Raw genomic sequence first — 20321 nt, 5'->3', positions numbered from 1 at the left:
TGTCCGGAATGTAGCGTCAGTCTGATAATAATATCAAGTGCATGTTTTTTTTTCTGTGCACTGCCAACGAAAAGTTTTTAAACTTAGGTAAATATGAAAACTTAACATTTTATTTTGTAAAGTCGCCGTTAACGAAGCTGTCTCGAACACGCCGTTAATCGTTTCTGAAGGACGCCATTTAAAATCGGCGGGATTTACGTCAGTCGAGAAGCGGGTAAGATGTTAACTCTCATAATTTCAGTGACTAAACTTAATGTTTGTTTTCAATGTAGAAACGTGCTGTCCTGAAATGTAAGGACACACAAGCAGACGTTGGCAGCAGTTACCGTTTAACTTAAGTTAGTGACTGCTAACTTACGTATTTGCATTATCAACAGCTGGTTCTGGTCATGCTGTGTGTAGTCTACACTTCACATAATGTTTAAATACAGCGAAGTGTTTTATATATGCTGAAGACGTATTTAAATAGTCAATGCTCATTTGGTATTCACAATGTCATACGCAGTTTTCATTCTATACTGTCATAAATGTGTGCGTTTAGCTTGTCACTAGGCAGTACTTTAAAAGGTAAAGTTCCCTTAAGGGGGTACATAGAGTACAAAGGTAGAGCAGATGTACCTTTTGAGGGTGACAAGCTAAAAGTACAGATTTTCCACAGTTTGGTTAATATACTGTCTGTCTTCTGAAGCGAAACAATACACTTGTGAAAAGAAACAATATTTTGAATTTATTTAGTGATTAATATGTCACGTTTCCATGGCAACATACAGATCAGCTCTCCAAATGGTAAGTTTCCCATATAACATATAAGATAACATGACTGTATTTTATTTTAATCATTTGAGTTTAACTGAAGAAAGGAAGTTAGACTCGTATGTATCTTTAATGTCGAATACATAAACATTAAGAGATTTCAATGGTCCCTTTTTTCTATATTTATAAGTATGAGTTTTATTCTGTCAACTACAGGCAACATTTCTGCCAAATTCTTAAAGAGCACCTATTGTCCGATTCACGTTTTTAAATTTCCTTTGGTGTGTAAATGTGTATTAGTACATGTTAACCATATGCAAAAGGAACCTACCCTAAAGTCGTAGACTGTAAAAAAAGATGGATGACGCCCATTTGCTCTCTTCCATTGGTGAAAAGTGAAGCCGTCAGTGTCCCAATACGGCGCTGATATCTTGGGACTTGAGTCTGCGCAGTAGCGATTTCGGGACCAGTTCTGCACAGTAGTGAGCAGGAAGTAAAGCCGCGAAAGCAAGGCCCCGCCCTTGCTCTCGCAGAATGCGCATATTACAGCTGTCAATCATGACGTGACACCACCGTTTATATAGCATTAAGTAACTAACTAAAAACAAACTTATTTTATAAACAAACACTTGAATTTACATCAGCTGATAAAAACTACAGTAAATGACAGAAACCAGATTCGGAAAAAAGATAATTGAAGTGTAAATAAATTGTTTAGTTGGTCTCAAGTCCCATTGAATAACATGGGGAGGCGGGTTTATGACCAGTCACTGGTCATAAACTGGTCACTGATTGAGACGTTTTTTCAGGGCTTGTGCGGCACGCTTGCCTAAAGTAAATGATGACGCAAGTTATTGTCTCCAACGTAAATCTCTTTTCTTGGACTACAACAAACACACAGATTGTAGGCAACAGTTTACTTCCTGGGATTGGTGATTGGTAAGACCGACATTATCATAATTCCTCCCGCTTCAGACTCACAGCCTGTAAGTTAACTCCTGTTAGCAACTGAATCTTTCAAACATGGTAAGGAGCGTCACATTTCCGGCTGACGTCAGGGGTATTCAGGACAATCACAACGTACAGATTAGCTGGCCAATCAGGGACACTGAGCTTTTCATATCCGTGCGTTTCAGGAAGAGAGTGAAATCTGGAGCCACAAAAATTTATGGTATGTGGAAAATAATGTTTTTTACCATAAACCACACGAACACATTGTATACCAAATACACAAAATAACGTTGTTTTTCAGCAATGAAATAGGTGCTCTTTAATAAAAGTAATGTTAAAATTTAAATCTGGAAAACATGGTCAAAATAACAACCAAAAAAAAGAATTGTTTTCCGATCTTCAATACTTTAGAGAAAACAAATTCCAATTCATTTCCCACTAATGTTTTACATGTATTTTAGGGAATTTTTTTTTTTTTTTTTAGTCACATATTTAACGGGACTTGCATGCTCCCAGTTTTTAACATTTGCTGTTGGGTGACTTTATGTCACTCCCGAAGTTTTCTGTTGTAATTCAACAGACACTGGACTGAAATGGTCACAATACATCTAGAAATGATGATTAAATCTAAATTAAAGTGATCTCTTAATTTTTTCTGCAGCTGTATTTATATATTTTTATTATGACTAATGAATCCCTGAAATATTGAAATGACATCATCACAGTCGGGTCATGTGAATAGTAAAGGGTTGAGAAAATCAAAGCGAATAAAACATCAAAAGGTTAGGGAGTGTTAGTTTATAGCCTAGATGATAGCTTTAGAGGACATTGTGTTGATCCAGTGCTTTCAAGTTGATATGCATCATCTTGCAACTGCATTTAGCTTTAATTTTCTTTTATAGGACAGTGTATGACATGCTGCTTTAATCCCAGAGTTATTAGATTCCCTTCACATGAAATCTGATTGGCATTTTAAAAAATGCCTAATTATTTTTCCACTGCTATTATCTGTGTGCGTTCCTCCCATTTTTAAACAATTAACTAAAAGGAAGCAAGTGAAGTCAAGGTCATCAAGCCTTTTGAAGGTGCTGTGTGGACCAATTTTCTCTTTGCTCAGCCTAAAAGACAGAATAAATGTTTGATAATTAAGTGAGGCTGGGATGTCCAGAGCTCCTTAGCAGCAGACAGACTGACAGAATGAGAGCAACCTTAAGACAGAGGCCTCGACGCATTAGTCCATCAACTTCTCTTTCTCATCTCTTATTATGATTCATGATGAATGAATAAGACTTTAAAGTTCCAGATCTGTCATATGAGGAGTAAATTTAGATCCACACATTTGTTTCTTTTCATATCTCTGTGTAGTTTTTCTCACTTCCCCTCTCTTATTAGGCATTAATGGGTTTTCAATGGACTACAATATCCTCAACCCCTTCTCTAACTTGTCAGGCTTCGCTGCCCATAACCAGGAGAATTAATTACAATTGATTAAACTCATTTTTTGTGGGAACCCATTCCACATCTAAAATTAATTCACCGTTTCCTTTTGTTCTTCAATCAGACAGGGAAGTTTTCAACATCCCAGAGGAAATTGCCTGACAAAAGAGGGATGTCTCTTTTGATTAGGCGGTCAGGGAAGACAGTAGCTGTTTGGATTTTATGTCTTTTATGTCTTTCCATTATGTGAAGCAGAAACTTATATGTAAACTCTCCATGCACCAGTTATAATTATGCTATTACTCTAATTGGGCCATAATAAGCTCTCAAACCGTGCATGTAAACGTAAGCAACGTGTATAGTTTCTCCTTTCAAGTGCATAAAACCCAGCATGCTTTTAAAGCGATAAACTTGCAAGCACTTGCATTAAAATCAATGATTGCATTGTGCTATGCTTTGTAATGAGTTTTGGTTCACTCTCGTTGCTCATTCAGTTGCTAGTGCAAGGTCGTGACCCGTTCGATGACTGTTGTCATCTTCCTCGCCCGTCTTGTTTTTTCCTCCTTTTGAATGGATCAGAGTCAGTATTGTCTCTGGAGAAGACATTTGTCACGACTGCAGCAAACAATCTTGATTTTTCTTCTTACTGACATCTGCACCTTTCTCAAGAGTATAATAGAATTTGAAGCAGCACATACCATCACACATTATTATATCTTGTCAAAATCCTGGCCGTACATCATGAGAAAATGTTTTTCTATCATAGAAATGTTTCCCAAATTCAAATCTATGAAAAACATTCAAGCCCCAAACCCTCCCTTTCAGCCATCATGAATACACGCTAACGTGATATTATGATCGAGCTGCCTGTGACCGCAGACCACATGCAATATAATTCATTGGCAATCCAGTGCATTGATAGCACTGAAAATAACGTCTCGGTTACATATGTAACCCTCGTTCCCTGAAGGAAGGGAACGGAGACGTCACGTCGTGACCGACGAATTGGGAACCGCTTCGCGGGTGACCTATCTGCTTCGAGAAACCTTTAAAACGCCAATGAACTTGGCATGCAGATAATTGCATCTGCCGGCGCCGCCCCGCCGCATAGCTATTTAATGAGCGGCAGGTGCAGTTATCAAATCAGCTATTTTTTGCTGAGAAAGCTGGACAGAAGGAAAGGGTCCGGCCAATATCAGCAGTGGAACAGCAAACTGTGGCGACGGGACGTGACGTCTCCGTTCCCTTCCTTCAGGGAACGAGGGTTACATATGTAACCGAGACGTTCCCTTTCAGTCGGTCACTACGACGTCACGTCGTGACCGACGAATTGGGAATCCCTACCAAAGCGCCACTGAAGCTGACCCTTCCAGTGCCTGCATAAACCCTCCAACTCTCCTCTTTAAGGGAACGGAAATGGGGTTGAAGCAGAGGCCGGTCACTACTTGTTCCTTAACCCACGATAGTGACTAGGCGAACTGGGAAGCGAACTCGTCAGGCGGGACTAAGATCGCTGCGGAAGAAAAACCCTCTAGGGGTCTACCACTAAGGTGATGGATAAAAAGACACGAGGTCTATAAAAATACACTCTCTTAGCAACACTAGAGAGGCGCGGAACGAACTCCGCTAAGGGAAACGTGGTAAATCATAAACTTTCCACGGAAATACTCACAAAGAAACCACTAGGGGGCGCAATGTGGGCGCTAGCCTCACCCAGATAGTCAAGAATACATCTAGTGAGAGGCTGGCAGCCGATGCTCCGCAACATCGGTCACCAAGCGGTGGAAAAGACAAAAAACATTTTTTGTAACGTTTTTGCCTTAATGGCCTTCCATAATGGTGCGGTTTCTGCGCAGCCAAAAAGAAAGGCTCCAAGCCGACACAGGAGCCGTTCCTCGATGTTCTCACTGATCTGACGAGAGAACTCGAGAGGATACCGGCTCAACACGAACACTGTAGAATCTAGTGAACGTATTAGGTGTCACCCAGCCAGCAGCTCGACACATATCTGAAAGCGAGGAACCACGAGCCAAAGCCCAAGATGAAGCCACGCTTCTGGTTGAATGGGCTCTCAAACAAAAAGGGGCAAGGAATGCCCTGTTTCTCATATTTCAGGGCGATTGTGTCTACAATCCAATGAGACATCCTCTGTTTAGTGACAGCTGTCCCTTTCTGCTGACCACCGTAACAGACAAAGAGCTGCTCTGAGGTCCGAAAGCTTTGAGTGCGATTCACATACACACGTAGTGCACGTACAGGACATAACAAAGCCATAGCTGGGTCTGCCTCTTCCAAAGGCAGTGCTTGTAAGTTCACGACTTGATCCCTAAAGGGAGTGGTGGGAACTTTAGGCACGTAGCCCGGCCGGGGTCTCAGTTTAACGCTGGATTCAGCCGGCCCGAACTGAAGGCACGAATCGTTGACCGAAAATGCATAAAAATCCCCTATCCTTTTAATAGAAGCCAATGCGAGGAGCGTCAAAGTTTTCATAGTGAGAAACTTGACGCTCACCGTCAGCAGAGGCTCGAAAGGGCAGTGCTGAACTTTCAGCACCATGGACAAGTCCCAAGGATGAATAGAGGGAGGCGCGAAGGATTCAGCCTCCGTGCCCCTGTTAAAAACCTAATGACCAGATCGTGCTGACCCACAGATCTACCGTCTATAGGTGCGTGATGCGCGGATATTGCCGCGATATCTACTTTAATAGTAGATGGTGACAGCCTCTTCTCCAAGCGGTGCTGGAGATATGAAAGCACAATACTGATCAAGCATTCTCGGGGGTCCTCTCGCTGAGAGGTACACCAAACAACAAACAGGTTCCATTTCAGCGTATACGCCTGTCTCATAGACGGTGCTCGCGCTGCAGCGATGGTGTTAGATACCGCCTGGGGTAACCCACCTAAAACCTCCGCGCCCCGTCCAAAGACCACACAAGGGGGTTCCACAGATCGGGGCGAGGGTGCCATAATGTGCCAAGGAGTCAGCCAGGGAGGGACTGTCGCAAGGAGAGTGAACTCTGTAAAACCAATTCCTAGTTGTCCGGTACGGCGCAACTAATAGAATGCGCTCCTCGTCCTCCCTGACTTTGCACAGTGTCTGCGCAATAAAGCTTACTGGGGAAAACCCCGCGGCCAGCTGTGTGCCAGTGCATCCACGCCGAGTGTTCCTTCGGATAATGAATAAAACAGGCGACAATGGGTTGTCTCTGAAGAAGCAAACAGATCTAACTGCGCTCTGCCGAAACATTTCCAAATCAGCTGAACCGACCGGGGGTGGAGTCGCCACTCGCCGGAGCGCGCTGCTCGTGAGAGCGCGACTGCCGCTGTGTTCAGCGACCCCGACATGTGAATGGCACGAAGAGACCTCAAATACTTCTGACTCCAGAGGAGGAGATGACGGGCGAGATGCGACAGGTGACGAGAGCGCAAATCGCCTTGGCGATAGATATGCGCTACAGCCGCAGTGTTGTCGGTGCGCACTACATCTTAAGCATCAAATCACGTTGACGAAACGGACGAGCGCAAGATATACAGTGCACAGCTCGAGGCAATTTATGCTAATGTCGCTGGAATGTCGAACAGACCCCCGAAGCGACGAGCCCGCCGTACGTGGCTGCCCACCCCGTGGTAGAGGCATCTTTGCCAACAATAGCATGCCTGGAGACCTCTCAGTGGCACCCGCACCCTGAGAAACGCTGGGTCTGACCACGGGGTGAAAGTGTGACGGCATCTCGATGTAATTATAATACTGTGAAAGCCGGTGAGCCACGCTCTCCTCGGGACTCGGTCATAAAGCCAAAACTGAAGCGGTCTCATATGGAGCAGCCCGAGCGGTTTGTCACGGCCGCGGCTGCTGTCATATGCCCCAGAAGTTTCTAAAATTATTTCAGTGGAACCGCAACCCTGCCTTTAAATGTTGAGGCAAGCCAGAATTGACTGAACACGCGCTTCCATGAGACGTGTTGCTAAAACGACCAAATCCCGTTACTTTCCGAGAAAAGAGATTCTCTGCACGGGGCAAAGTTTACTCTTTCCCCAGTTGGCCTGAAGACCGAGACGAGCGAGGTGTTTAAGTACACGATCTATGTGTGTGCACAGCATCTGACGAAACTGAGCTATTATGAGCCAATACGCCAAAACGCAAACACCACTCTCTCTCTCTCAGGGGCTGCAGTGCGCCATCCGCAACTTTCATGAAGACACAGGAAAAGAGAGAGAGAGAGAAAGCCCGAACGGTGAAACTTTGTACTGATATGCCCTCCCCTCGAACACAAACCGGAGAAACGGCCTGTGTTGGGGGAGTATGGAGACATGAAAGTACGCGTCATTCAGGTTGAAGGCTGCGAACCAATCCTATGGGCGGATGCATTAAAATATGCTCCTCTGCGTAAACATTTTGAACAGCATTCTGTGAATGTGAATTCTGTGAATTCTCGATTCAGTACGCGCAGATATAGGATCGGACGCAACTCGCCACTCTTCTTGGGTACAATGAAGGGCTGTAAAGCCCCGAATTTATCTCGGCTGGAGGGCCGGCTGGATCGCGTCCTTTCGCCAATAGGACAGCAATCTCCGCACGCAGTACGTGCGCATCGACAGCCTTCACCGTGGTGAAGCGAATGCCTGAATATTTGTAAGGTAGCCGGGCAAATTGAATGCGTAACCGAGACGGATCGTGCGTAAAAGCCAACGCGACGGGCTGGGAAGCTCTTCCCAGGCCCCCAGATACCGAGCGAGAGGAAATTACCGGCACGATGTGTGTACCCGTGGCGAGCGGAGACGGGGAGCTCAACGACGCGTGCTCTTTGGCCGCATTGTGAGATGTTGTGTGTAATGAAACACTCACCCGAAACCGCTGATGGATGCTGAGCAAAGGCTCCTTTGTAGATGTCCCGCTCGATACATCCGCTGGCGAAAGAGGAAGAGGAGAACTCAGGGTTTTGAGCCCGTCCGAAACTCCTATATGCCTCCGGTGATCTGGAGAAAGAAGAGGAATTCGCTCTTTGAGGTTAGTGGGTGCCGATTGAAGTCGGCGGAACACAAAACGAAACCAAGGATTCCCCACCCGGCCCTCCTCCGGGGTGGGGGGGAGAATGATGCTTTCACCATCTCCTGAAGAGCGATCATCTTCAGATCGCCCGACTCAGAGCCGCTAAGTTTCATTTTCCACCTCTGTAGCGGGCTGAGTGGGCGGGTGTACTGCTTACGACAGGTTCCTCAGAGCTGCCGGGATGAAGGAACAAAAAAAGCCGTAGCAGGACGCCCTCGGCGAAAAGCAGACCAATATACTGACGTAACGGAGGGGGCAGCTAGGCTCCGACGTGGCATGATGCCTCAGTCTGCTCTAAAGCGGCCGTTCATTGTTGGACACTCTCAGCCGCGTCGCCGAAATGGCTGGTCTAAAATTGAACATTTAGGACGATTATTAACGACCTACTTAATGCCCGCAAGACACAACCAGAGATGGCGTTCCTGGACCACCGGGGGTGGGCATAGCACGTCCGGCGGCCTGTGGGGTGAACCCAGTCGCACGTAGCGCCAGGTCAAAGCCACACAGGATTTTTTAGTTGCCGGACCGTGACCTCACCTGTGCAGATCCTTCAGTGCCTTAGCCTGGCGGACCTGCATCACGCCATGGCGCGCACGGCAGAGGCCGCCTCTCACAACAAGCCCGTGGGTCTGTGAGGGGAGGGAGGCTGGTCTCTTGGAGCAGCAACCTTAGCGGCCCCGCCGTCAGGAGAGGTGAGAGGTGATGGCTGAACGATCGGTTCCGGGAGGAAAACGAGTTTTCCACGACCGTGTCAACCAACATGCACCCCGGGAAGAAAGGCACAGAAGGTCGGGGCTGTTCTTGCAGTCCTGAAGTGCCAATCATCTAGGCGGGACGGTGCAGTGGGGGAGGAGCTCTCCGCTCCACGCAGACCGTCTCCGCGCTCCCGAGCGTACATGGCCGCCACTCGGGGTCGAGCACGGAAGCCCCTACCCAACCCGAAGGCGGGAGTGGGTCCGAGTCGGCGACCGAATAGACGACCCCCTCTCCGATGCTGTGACAGACATAGAATCCTCGTGAGGACTGAAAGAGGACGAGAGCGCGTAGAACACGCGCCACCCGTCTCTTACGGCACCTCTGGCTGTGGATGGGGGTGCTGAGAGTCACTGGACGAACCAGCTAACCGATTCAGCACCGTTTATACGGAGATAAGATTTCCGGAGTTTTGCCACCGCACCTTTAACGGGGCTCCGCAACGGAAAAACAGGGGTAACGTTCCCGGAGGTACGAAACCCGTCTCCGCCATCCAAGAGGTTCATGCTCTCTTAGGAGTATGAACCCTCCACGATCGCAGCCTCAGCATGCACTCTTGCGCACGAGAGAAAATGATCGTGGCCACCCGGGGACCCATACATTTGCCGCATCCAGAAACACGGACGGAAAGACATCTTTAAAAAGACGCTCCCGTCTCAGTGCAAGTGAAATGCTGTCTTTAAAAAGACGCAGAACACCGCAATACTCTTTTAGAGGAAATACTCTTTTAATGTGCTGATGTTGATGAAGCACACAGGGGAACGGCTACGCACACACTCAACTAAGAGTGAGAAAAAAGTCAAAAAATTAAAAAGAGAGGCGGAACACCCGCCAGCCTCCGCTGAAATGCCTTTGCCCAACCAAATCGAACACGCAGAGTTCTCCAAAGAGCAGAGAGTAGCTTCTCGTGAGCAGTCAGTCTGCCAGCTTTCGAAGCTAAAAAGCTGATTTGATAACTGCACCTGCCGCTCATTAAATAGCTATGCGGCGGGGCGGCGCCGGCAGATGCAATTATCTGCATGCCAAGTTCATTGGCGTTTTAAAGGTTTCTCGAAGCAGATAGGTCACCCGCGAAGCGGTTCCCAATTCGTCGGTCACGACGTGACGTCGTAGTGACCGACTGAAAGGGAACATGCTGTTTCTATCATGTTTCATTACACAGACGTCTTTTTTCTGCTTGTCAGTGTCCAAATTTGTTACTTAAAAGGGATGTTGGATGTTTTCTTTTGCTCAGAGGTCGCTCTTTCATAGTTCAAAGTTCTCACTTTATTTCGTTTATAAGTACCAGCTTTATTTCTGAAATGCCACTTCAAGAATAAACACATATTTGTTGACATACAGTGTGGATATATAAAAAAGCATAGCATAGTGCTGTTAATAGGGATGCACCAATACAAAATTTCTGTGCCGATATAGATATTTAATTACTTAGACTGATACATACTGATAGCTACACACAGTATGAGTTCTGATGCATTTTTCTATTTGTTTCAAATTGCCAGTATATTTACACGTAACTTTAAAAAAAACCCCAAAAAAACAACTTTTTGTACGTTTAAATGGATGCTAAAACGTACAATGTAGACAGATTTACAACATTTAAACGTAGCTTTATTACGTTTTTACAGCCAAAAAACATAAAACATTTACGTATCTTTCATTCCATAAAGATTGCTGTATAATTTCCCTTTAACCATTTTAGCGCTATGTTACCACCTTAACCTACTCCAAACCTTACCCTAAACTCAAACCCTACCCTAAACCCAAACCCTTATTAAACAAAATGTTTAAATACGTAATGTATTCTTTTTATATTATGCAACGTAACGGACAGATATGTTTAGGAACATTTTAGTAACAATAGTACAATATAGCATTCAAAAGATATTTTAAGCCACTACAGTCCTACACAAAACAGTTTATTAAAATCATTTAACGTTACTGTTACAAAAAGCATAACAGACAGACAAGTGTAACCACAACAACTTATTTATTGTGAATATTAAAATCAGTACCAAAAGCAGTTTAAATGACGATGTGCTGCAGTCAAGGTCCTCTCTGGAGTATAAGTAAAGTAAAGAGAAGTATTAATCCAAGAGAACAGTGTTGCCAACTATTTTCAATGGAAAGTAGCTAAAGCTTGCTTGGAAAGTCGCTAAATGTCGCTAGATTACGTCACTGCGTCATTAGCATAATAGTGACGTCATCACGTCATATTTGCATTCTTTCTAAATTGGCTTTTTCAAGTTTCTCTTTCTCTATGAACGGTCACAAATGTTATTTTAATACACATGAATGAATAAAAATGTTTTCTCATTCATTTATATGCATTGTTCTCATGAAACGAAATATGTTCATGTTTATATGACCAAATAGTCCAGTTTTAAAACATTTGATGATAAACGATGGGAAACGTTGTTTAAATTGCAGGTAACATATATAGCTAACGTAACGTATGCTGCTGCTCAGCTCATTCAAATACATTTATTTTTGTACAGTGATTTATTTTATTGAAAGACCATTTATTTACATCCCGCCATAAATGTAAGCCATCGCGGGATCAGGCAACTCCGGGTTCCTGCATACACGATTATGCCGTCTATGCGGAGAGATGAACAACATCTCCTGCCCTGACTGCAGCTGGGAGAGACTCTGCTTTGCTGCACGAGGACTAGACCACCTCTGAGTGCTTTGGGATGGGGGTGGAGCCCACGGAAGCAGCGGTAGCTGCTCGTTGAGAAGAGTGAATGATACGTGCTTTCAAGTCAAAACGTCTCCAACAAAGCCAGAAAAAGTCGCTAGATTTGTCGCTAGTCGCTTTTTGGAAAATAAGTCGTTAAAGGGGTCTGAAAAGTCGCTAAATCTAGCGACAAAGTCGCCAAGTTGGCAACACTGCAAGAGAACGTTGATCCGGCTTCCCTCTGTCACGGCGCGCTTTTTTAAATTTCAAAAGTACACCAACGGAAACAGAAATGACGCAAATATGTCACGTGGCACGGAAAGAGCCAATGAGCTTTTGATATCACTGCCGTAAAGCTATATGTCGTATTTGAAAAATATTTGAAAAAAAAGAGGCGGGATTTTTAATTTCAAATTTATATTAGCCTGTAACAAACACGTGATCTGACTTTATGTTTGCTGATGAGAACTCGGATCAAGATCGCTGAATAAAGGTCTGAATTTGGATCTGTTCCTCTCAATCATATGAACTTTAAAGATGTGGATTACAGCAAATGAATAAAAGTAACATCTTTTGTGAATTTATGTTGTATTTTGGTGTAATTATTGCTTAATAGTAATAATAACGTATTGCATAGAAGACAGCATAGGAGAAAACGCGTTTTTGTCATGGCAAACAAACTAAATATTAAAAAATTGTTAAATAAATACAGAAATGTTATTCATTTTAAAGTTTTAAAATGTTCAATATTGTGAAATTCTCTGAATGTCATAATCATTTCATTAGGTAAACTGTCTTAAATAAATAAGTCAGAAAACATGACTGAAAACATGTCATTAATATGAGTAAGAAACGCCAATGCTCGCAATTGTAATATTTATGAATACGAATAACTTACATACAAATTTGTACGTTTGTAAAGCTGTAAATAATTTACGTAGTATTAGTCCTGTCAAAACGTTGATATTATATGTTTCAGTGTGTTTTAAACATAAGTAAATGTACATATGGTACAACCACACTAAACATAAAAATACACACGTTCTCATGAGATCACGTTGGTTTTTAAACAATCAGCCAATGTCCAATAATGGAAAAGAATGCTTTTATCTCTCAATACCGATTATAGGCAGATATATCGGTGCATCCCTTGTAGTTAATGCATTTATTTTGGAATTTAAATACAGAATGTGTTTAAGCAAACCTGAGCATGGTTTTAGACACTGGAGTACTGTAAGCAAAAGTCTCTATTTGCTTCCCATTTAATCTCATTGCCATCTAGAAGAAGCTATTGAAATATTAAAGAGATGTTTCTTCCTATGGGGGTACTACACATTACGCTTTATGTGGATCAGACTGCATATACATCAAAAGACTCACTGGAGAGCTGAAGATATTTTAATTTACACTACGGGGGCTAGTTAATATACAAGCATACAGTTGCTGTTACAGCAAGGTTCAGGTTAGACAAGCTTCATTAACTCCATTAACCGCTCTTGCTTTGGGCCAACAAATGCATATGAGGCTAAAGAGGGGAAAACATTGCAGGACACAGTGGGGGTTTTGTGTCTCATAAGCGCATGCAAAACATGTGCTTTTCATAACTTTCATTCGCCGGTTCACATTTTGATCGAATATGTGCATAAAGTTATTCGCTTATCTATTCATTTATGCACATTTGAGGACTCTGCTGATATTATTCCAGACTTATCAAAACAGTTCTCATACTGTTGTATCCGGGGAAGTACAAGTGTCACCAAGATGTACGATACGTTGTTGAATTAAAATTCTGGATTTTAGCTTGGCCTGCTGTGAACGCCGCACGTGTGCTCTCAGTGGATTTGTGCATTTATGGTTGTAATGGTTATAAAGAAATTCCCAAAGGGGATTAATAAAGTACCTGTCTATCTGCTGTATCTCTATGGTGCAGTCAGCGCAGAGCAGAATAAGAGAATGATAGATTGCTTTACTTTTTACAGTATATAGTCTTCCTTAGGGATGTAACGGTATTATAAATTTCGTGGTATTGCGGTAGAAGATTTTCCCGGTACCACCGTGGTCACATGATCCCATGCGTGCTACTCTGACGCCTCTCTTCAAGTGGAGCGGCAATGGCGGAAGCAAAAGAAACACGGATTTTAAATCTGATGTGTCAAAAAGTTCGCGTTCGCTGTGACAAGGAACGAGTAAGGACAAAATGTGATGGACATTCAAAAAACGAGTGAGTAAATCCGTGAATGAGCAGAGTGTGTATGCCGTTTCTCAATGACAAGGTTGCAGCCTCCTTAGGTCGCATATGCAGGCTGCATCCGTCATTAAACGCCTGGCGTACTAGTTAACTGAGTATTACATTCGCAAGTCATAAGCGTGTTACAATAATATACGATTAAATAAGAATAATAGTCAACTTGAAAAATGTTAATATTTTGAAATAAGACGGTCTTCATTACGTATGCAGCCTACAAAAGCGACCCATAGAGGCTGCAGACTTCCGATTGGGAAACGCGCATCTGTATTAAGTGAGCTGACCTCAGCTCTAAGTCCAGCTACAATAAGTAAGCAATTTTCATTTTTTACTGGGTTGTTTTTGTTTTCAGGAATTGACCCATCTTAAAACCTATCATCTTTTCTTGATTCTACAATCACAACCGTTGCTTTCATAGGAGTACCAAGCATTAGCATTAATATTAATAATAATAAAAACTAGGTCAATTGAGGGAGTCACTCAATTCTTAAAACCTGACTGATTGGGAGTTGTTTAAAGTCGACAAACTAAAATGAAACTTAATTTTTTTGTCCTTTTTATGAAAATGTAAACACTTCACTACACTTTGTACATTGTAATGTTCAGTCTTGTTTAATAAACACTTATGGGAGTTTTTCTAAGTCTTCATTTGTTTTTTTTTCTTCCTGCAAATGTTTCAATAATTACCGTACCGTGGGCATCATACCGAAATACTACCGTACCGTGATTTTTTGATACCGTTACATCCCTAGTCTTCCTTGATGGGTTGATTTCTTTTTTAAATGGATCAGTCATGTTATTATATTGTGCTAAAAAAATCCTATTTATTATGTCTTTGAAGTCACTAGCCGAGATTTTAGATGATGTTGTTTGTTAAAATTATACAACTCAATGACTTTAATTTCATATTTTAAAAATGCATTTAATAGTCTGTGAATAATTGGTTCACAAATGCCAACTGACACAAACGTAGTTTGCAAAACATGCGATACTGTGATAAGTCCCGATTGGATTGGTTCATACTGCTTTATTAAAATGTTTTATCAATGTCTTTCTCCAAAATCCCTTTGGAGACAATGAATAAGGAAAATATTAAAAAAAAATATCGGTCCCCTTTGGGCTTTATTCTGGTGCCCATATACACAATGGTGCCACAGTTTCAAGACCACGTAAGCATTGCAAGATGGGCCATGACCCCCAAATGAGCTACAGAGGGCAGCAGCGCTCCACAACCCAAACTCTACGCTCTGCATCAGAAAGATTTAAAGCCTTTGTAATATTTGGTTCACCTCTTCGTACTTTACTCTTCTCGACTCTCAGCGGTATGTGGACAGATGTAATTAACGAAGCACTATTTACATCCAGCCTTTTTACCCCCAATCTCCTTTATCTCCCCCAGCCTTCACCTGACAGTGGCAAGTGTAAAGATTGACAGATTGGCTATTTCTGGATATCAGTTGTAATTAAAGCTCATTTAGGATGCTGATGGCATTTTCCGCCCCTTTCATTCGCACCAATTAGAGAGAGTATTAGGTTCCAAACATTGTGGATCAGATAGGCTTATTAAAAGGAAAGCGCAAAGGCAACAATGCACTCCTGTGTCCTGGTAAGTTTCCGGAGGCTAGCCGAGGAGTTATGGATGTTCTATAATGCACGATGGGTGAGCGCTCTGTATTGATCAGATAAACACTCAGACCTTAGGATGCTATAGATCACACAGAAGATAAATCTTTGGTACAGCTAGTTTTTGCATCTGTGTCTCTCACTGTTACAAGGATCAGAGAATTTGCTGTTTTTTTATATGAAGTAAGGTACGTAGTGTTTTATAGAAGGGGCTTTAATAGGCTATATGTGGTGGACTCAGCTGGTCAAAGTGTTACTAATTTATTTCTTTAATTTGTCAAGTTTTTTAGCAAAAGTCAGTCCTACACACAGTAGACATAGCAATGCTTGGATTAATTGGCATGTAAAGAAATGTGATTGTAAACAGTGATAGATCTCATAGTGACACCCATAACTGTGGCTTTTCCATATTAGAAACTTTTGTGATGTCTGTCAAACTTTAAAGAGGGAGTAAAACTTAGGTATACTAAACAGGGTTTTTATTTTTTATTTTGGCATTATAACAACATAAAACCATACAAACAGACAATAATGAAAAAAAAAATTAATTGTATACATACATAATGTACCCCAGACTCATTCCCTTTTTTACACAATGGTACATCTATTTGCAAGTCAGCAGGTTTCTTGATAGTAAAGGTAATAAAAACTAGGGATGCTCCGATCGATCGGCCGCCGATCGGTATCGGCCGATAATGGCATTAAATGACTCGATCGGTGCTCGCTAAATCTGCCGATCTCATAAACCGATCTTTCTGTTTACTTTTGTCATCAAAAGGATCCTGAATGCGGCGGCAATTAAAATACATTTTTTACGTAGCGCGAGCATTTTTACAACCTGTTGCTCATGTGCAGCGTGCAGATTTGTATGTCTCTCTTTGCCTTTACAGGGATATGCGTATTTACCGGAGGACGCGCTCCGGTAAACAGCGCGAGGCGTCTTCACATCCCCATCAAACAGCGTATACAACACATATCTATCACGGACAATTGCATCCTCATGCCAAAAGTTTCTTATTTGCATGCGTCTTAAAGTTTTGAGCGTTTAAACTTTTATTTTCCTCACAGCTGCCTGTCTGCGTTCAGCCGCCGCCCACACACACAGCAGCCTGTCATCAGTGCACGTGAACAGAGCGATCTCTCTCTCACATCTTAAAGCTGCAGTAACCTAATTCATCTCTCAATAAAATCACTCTCTGCTCTTGACCAAAGAATTTTTATACTTCATACAAATGCGTGTATTTAATTAATTAATACAGTAAAGTATGTGAAGTGTTTTATTTTCAGTACTTTTAGGAGACATAAGCCTTTTTAAAGCCATATTAAATTTCTCTTTGCAGAATAAATATTTGTTGTGCTTATTTATTTGAGTCTCTATTAAAACAATAATATACCTAATTACTGCAAGTAATATAACAAAGGCAACATCCGTGGTATTATTTTATTTAGAAAGATTGTAACAGTTACAGTCATCAAAGAGCTTGCATATCAGCTTTAAAAAAATCGGTATTGGAATCGGTATCGGCCGATCACGAAGATTACAAATCGGTGATCGGTATCGGCTGCAAAAATCCTGATCGGAGCATCCCTAATAAAAACCATACCTTTAAGCTATTGGTGTTCGATAAATGTTTAAGAAAAGGTTCCCAGATGGCCTCAAAACCAGCAATGTTATTAGAATAGTTTTTTTTAATTTTCTCTAGGCTTAGCGTGGTAGAAAGTTCGGATAGCCAAGATTTAAAAAGAGGTTTTTATGCCTTTTTCCGCAGGCAAAGAAAATAATTTTTAGCGACTACCATACCATAGTGGACAGCTTTTTAATTTGATGGCCTAAGCCAGGGGTGTCCAAAGTCGGTCCTGGAGGGCCTGTGTCCTGCAGAGTTTAGCTAAAACTTCCCTCAACACACCTGCCTCAAAGTATCTAGTCTGCCTAGTAAGACCTTGATTAGCTGGATCAGGTGTGCTTGATTAGGGTTGGAATAAAACTCTGCAGAGACACCGGCCCTCCAGGAGCAGTAGTGGACACCCCTGGCCTAAGCCATGGAGAAAATCAGACCAGCCAAAAACAGCAATTGTTGGGTCGACAAGTCACAGGAATATACATCTGAGTAAAAAACAGGGCTTTTTAAACTGGGGTTTGGGAACCCCAGGGGGCCACCAGGAGGTTCTAGAGCAGGGTTCCTCAGGTCTTGCCCTGGAGGTCCGGAGCACTGCGGAGTTTAGCTCCAACCCTAATCACCTGTGATTTTCTAGTGATCATGAAGACCTTGATTAGCTTGTGCAGGTGTGTTTGATCAAGGTTGGAACTAAACTCTGCAGGGCTCTGGACCTCCAGGGTAAGATTTGGAGAAGGGGGTTCTAGAGGGTCCCCAGAAAATTTCAGAGAAAAAGACAGACAAAATGTTCAGAATAGGTACATTTTTTATTTAATTTTCTCTTGTGTCTTGCTACATACATTACAATTTCATTTATATTTGCTTTGTATCCCTTTATTGTTATAGGGTTCATATAAGGCAGAACCCCTTAAAAAGCTACTATGAAATGAGATTTATTTTAAAAGCTGCTGTAGTGCAAATAAATTTGATTTAAAAATGTCATCTTCGTACATCCAGCTTTACTGTAAGTGTAGCCAATTGGGTGATTCTCACGAAATCCAGATTTAGAAGGTGTCCAGCATCAGAATTTTTAAAAAGCCCTTTAAGGCAATTTTTTGCACATATAAGATTAAGGTCTGAACTTACTATAACAATTATTTTTAGAGGATTTAAAAAGTATTTCCTATAGAATTATTTATATTTTTTAGATTGTCATTATCAAAAATTATCATTACCGCAACATGATATTACATTAAATATATGCATTTACAAACTCATGTTTCGGTAATGAGAACTAAAAAGTTGTCTAGGTACTATGACAAACAACGTTTTAACTTTTATCTGGAGAGAAAATATAAGAACTGCTTACCTGGTAGCCATCTTGAGTGTCACAGTCAATGATGTCCCTTCCAACTATTAAAAAAAAACGTTATTTCTCTGAGGGCTTAAACAATGATTGAAAATTGTTGTGGAGGATGAGCAAATTGGTCTTGGACACATTTATATTCCTTATTATTGTCACTACATTTACCAATGATCACCAAATACCACATGTTTCTTTACTGTAAATGTTATATTATAACATGCTCTGAAGCTTTTTATTTTTTAGAATTTGTAATTATAAATATTTCCATGTCAAAGAACCCAAATCCAGTTATGGACACGTTGCGGTAATGAAAATTTTCCCCTTAAATGTGGAAAAAACAACAAAATTGGTTTGTATGATGAAATTTGAAATCATGTGCAAAATAGTACATGAAGAGATGTTTGTAATGTATGCTTCATATTTTGATGCTCTTACTTTGCATTTACTTTTTTATCAAAATGTTTCACCTCATAAGTCTAATTTCACGAGAATCACCCAATTATGTTTTCGTCATAAAATTATGTAAATTGTTATATATATTTTAGGAAGGTGGTTCCTCACCAAAGATGTATCATATTTGGGGGTCCTTTGCATCATAAAGTTTGAAAACCTCTGTACTAAAACAGCAAGTCTGGAGATACTTTTGCGCATGTTATAGCAGCACAGCCTTGTTTCCAGTAAATAATTGAATCAAAAGATTTTTCCCCTGCAGATATTACAGTATATATCAATATTTTGTACATCTCTCTCTCTCTAAAGTATTTACACTAATATAATGCATAATTCATTGCTTTAATTTAATCTAAGATCATACCCATTTCCAGTATGTGTACACCTACCATCCTAAACTCAGTAATGGATAATACCAGTAACACTCTTTTGGATTCCAGGTAGACTTTAATGTCTCTTGAAAAATGTATGAATTTCAAAAAGCATTCAGGGTAAAAACTGTCTCCCTCAGGCTTTTTCCACAACTTCCATTCAAAAACACTTTGTCATGGTAAACAATTGAACACTTTCGATCATGCCGATCATACCTACAAAACACAGCACCTGTAAAGGGCCACATGCACTTTCTCTAATGCTTCTCATCAGCTGACTTGTTGAATGCATGGAGAGGAAAAACAAAGCTTTTTTCTCCATCTCTTTTGCTTCTTGTTCTTCCAATTCACTACCTATTGCTTTCACTGTACCTTGCTTAAATTCAGTGTGTAATACATGTCTTTTCTCTTTCATCAGCAGATATTTTTCCAATTTTCTGTTTTTGCCTCCTCTTCTGCCCTCTGTTTGCATGGAAAAGGTGCAACTTCCAAAAGAGTCTCTTTCTCTTATAGCTCTGCCGAGAGAGACTTTCATATAAATGCTAATTTATTTACAGCCATTCAGGCTTTTAGTGATTCACTGGCACTTTCTAATGTGACAGTTGAATGGTGAAAATGAAAAAGAAACAAAAACGTTGTCGTGACACAGTATGTGATCTACAAACACTGTCTCTGTTAATGAAAATATTAGAGCTGAGAATCCAGGCAAAAATAATTTGGTCAATTTTGCATGTAGAAAAGTTATTTATCCTTAATCAAAGTGTGTCTGCTTATTACTCTGCATATTTATTTGTTTGTTTGCTTATTTTGCATACAGATAACAAACAGACTTTCAAATAGCATAACACGCTAAAAAAGTGTAAACAGACAATCAGTCACAAAGTTCAAGAACTAGAAAATAAAAGAAATTAATGACACTGTCAAGAGTCCCGATATCAGCATGCATTACTGCAGCCCTCCCTCCCCTCACGACACATCTCAATCAAAGCCTCAGGTGACTGGTCGCGCCCCGCCATCAGCGTTGACCTGATGCATTGATCACAGGGAA

The 20321-nt window shown here is 41.5% G+C and overlaps 1 long non-coding RNA gene across 1 annotated transcript in view; it reads left to right on the top strand.

The window, feature by feature from the left end:
- LOC141349735 (uncharacterized) overlaps window positions 1-20321 on the top strand; it is a 54110-nt gene continuing 33789 nt past the window's right edge. Inside the window, exon 1 of the long non-coding RNA XR_012357736.1 lies at window positions 1-214. This is a non-coding gene — a long non-coding RNA (uncharacterized lncRNA). The remainder of the gene's footprint in view (window positions 215-20321) is intronic.

The sequence above is a fragment of the Misgurnus anguillicaudatus genome, chromosome 15 (assembly GCF_027580225.2).
Source record: "Misgurnus anguillicaudatus chromosome 15, ASM2758022v2, whole genome shotgun sequence".
Classification (NCBI taxonomy): domain Eukaryota; kingdom Metazoa; phylum Chordata; class Actinopteri; order Cypriniformes; family Cobitidae; genus Misgurnus; species Misgurnus anguillicaudatus.
Note: the sequence above shows the minus strand (reverse complement) of the source record. Positions and strands in the feature narration are given on the sequence as shown.